At 51.6% G+C, this 2640-nt stretch overlaps 1 pseudogene; it reads left to right on the top strand.

Annotated features, from left to right (window-relative positions):
* Positions 1-1154: 1154 nt before the first annotated feature.
* Positions 1155-2640, top strand: LOC145948557 (small subunit ribosomal RNA; annotated as a pseudogene; the record flags this gene model as incomplete).

The raw sequence follows: 2640 nt of genomic DNA on the forward strand, positions 1-2640 counted from the left end.
GAGGTACCGCCGGCGACCGAGACTGCCGCGACGTAATGTCTCGATTGCGCCGTCCATTTGACGCTCGCGCTCGTATACGTCCGTGCGTAGGACCGTGCGTCGCCGACCGCCCGGCCGGCCGGTTGGGTACTATAAGAGATACGTCGCGCTCGGCGTTACGAACGAGTCGAGCGAGTCGGGCGAGTCGGACGAGTCGAGATACGTACTTTTCAGTCACGACTAGTGGCAGAAGTACGTCGCGTTCGGCGCGTCTCGAACGTTTCGTGCGTACTCTAACTTTATATTAAAAGGGAAAGAAGGAAACCACGAATAATAATCGAGCAGTACACGGGGCAAGTCTTCTTGGAAGAGACTTGTTGTCTCGCAAAGACGTTACGACTCGTTGTCGTCGTCGTGTCGTAATTCTCCTTGGCGGCGGAGATTGCGATACGCGCTCCACTCGTTCGCCGCTGAACGCGGGTAAAATATACACACTTGTTTATACGATCACAGCATTGCCACGAGTCGGTGTCGCAAGACCGAATGGCTCTTATGTGGCGCGCACGCATCTAGTGTGTTGGCCGCGCGATTCCCTCTCGTTTTGAACGCAGCAGTGGAATCGTCGCGCTTACCGAACGTTTACTCCACGGATACGAGTTGGCGGAAGGGCAAGAAACGCTCTTCCCGCTCGCTTTGTACGCCGTAGCGAAAGATTTTTACTGGTCGTTCTTGAACGTACGAACCAGACAGAATTTGTCCTCGACGTCTAAGCATCGGCACCGTCGATCTAGCGTCAGGGTAAATCGCGCGGGTCTTTCGAGACCCGAGCATTTTAACATTTTGGGAGAATGAGAATGAGTATATGATCTTTTGTATAAGAAAAGAAAAGTCGATGATAATAATATATCAACAGAGATATAACAAGGATAATTAAGAGGAGAGAGAAGGCAGGCAGTTCTTAGCGAACCTTGTCGTTCTCTCGCGTATACTTTACGCAACGCACACACAGTGTCGCCGACCGGCTAAGCAAGACCGGCGGCAATGAAACGGCACACGAGCGTGTCGCGTCGGTGCCCGATTAACACCGGGCCACCGGACGCGCGCTCAAGAGAGCTAGCGACGAGTCTCTCGGGCTCGCTCGCGAGTTACTCCTTGCGAGTAACCGAACACGAAGCTCCCTGGTTGATCCTGCCAGTAGTCATATGCTTGTCTCAAAGATTAAGCCATGCATGTCTCAGTGCATGCCGAATTAAGGTGAAACCGCGAATGGCTCATTAAATCAGTTATGGTTCATTAGATTGTACCCACATTTACTTGGATAACTGTGGTAATTCTAGAGCTAATACATGCAAAACAGAGTCCCGACCAGTGATGGAAGGGACGCTTTTATTAGATCAAAACCAATCGGTGGCGGGCGGCTCGCCGTTCGTCCACCGTTTATTTTGGTGACTCTGAATAACTTTGTGCTGATCGCACGGTCCTAGCACCGGCGACGCATCTTTCAAATGTCTGCCTTATCAACTGTCGATGGTAGGTTCTGCGCCTACCATGGTTGTAACGGGTAACGGGGAATCAGGGTTCGATTCCGGAGAGGGAGCCTGAGAAACGGCTACCACATCCAAGGAAGGCAGCAGGCGCGCAAATTACCCACTCCCGGCACGGGGAGGTAGTGACGAAAAATAACGATACGGGACTCATCCGAGGCCCCGTAATCGGAATGAGTACACTTTAAATCCTTTAACGAGGATCCATTGGAGGGCAAGTCTGGTGCCAGCAGCCGCGGTAATTCCAGCTCCAATAGCGTATATTAAAGTTGTTGCGGTTAAAAAGCTCGTAGTTGAATCTGTGTCGCACACCGTCGGTTCACCGCTCGCGGTGTTTAACTGGCGTGATGTGGGACGTCCTACCGGTGGGCTTAGCCTCGCGAGGGGCGGCCCAACTAATATCCCGTCGCGGTGCTCTTTACTGAGTGTCGAGTCGGGCCGGTACGTTTACTTTGAACAAATTAGAGTGCTTAAAGCAGGCTACCTTCGCCTGAATACTGCGTGCATGGAATAATGGAATAGGACCTCGGTTCTATTTTGTTGGTTTTCGGAACCCCGAGGTAATGATTAATAGGGACAGATGGGGGCATTCGTATTGCGACGTTAGAGGTGAAATTCTTGGATCGTCGCAAGACGGACAGAAGCGAAAGCATTTGCCAAAAATGTTTTCATTAATCAAGAACGAAAGTTAGAGGTTCGAAGGCGATCAGATACCGCCCTAGTTCTAACCATAAACGATGCCAGCTAGCGATCCGCCGAAGTTCCTCCGATGACTCGGCGGGCAGCTTCCGGGAAACCAAAGCTTTTGGGTTCCGGGGGAAGTATGGTTGCAAAGCTGAAACTTAAAGGAATTGACGGAAGGGCACCACCAGGAGTGGAGCCTGCGGCTTAATTTGACTCAACACGGGAAACCTCACCAGGCCCAGACACCGGAAGGATTGACAGATTGATAGCTCTTTCTTGATTCGGTGGGTGGTGGTGCATGGCCGTTCTTAGTTGGTGGAGCGATTTGTCTGGTTAATTCCGATAACGAACGAGACTCTAGCCTGCTAAATAGGCGTACCTTATGGTATCGCGAAGGCCCCCGGCTTAGTACTCTGCGTTGATACCACTGCTT

Source organism: Prenolepis imparis, unplaced genomic scaffold (genome assembly GCF_030444845.1).
Source record: "Prenolepis imparis isolate NDT839.2.m4 unplaced genomic scaffold, iyPreImpa1.0 SCAF_458, whole genome shotgun sequence".
Classification (NCBI taxonomy): Eukaryota; Metazoa; Arthropoda; class Insecta; order Hymenoptera; family Formicidae; genus Prenolepis; species Prenolepis imparis.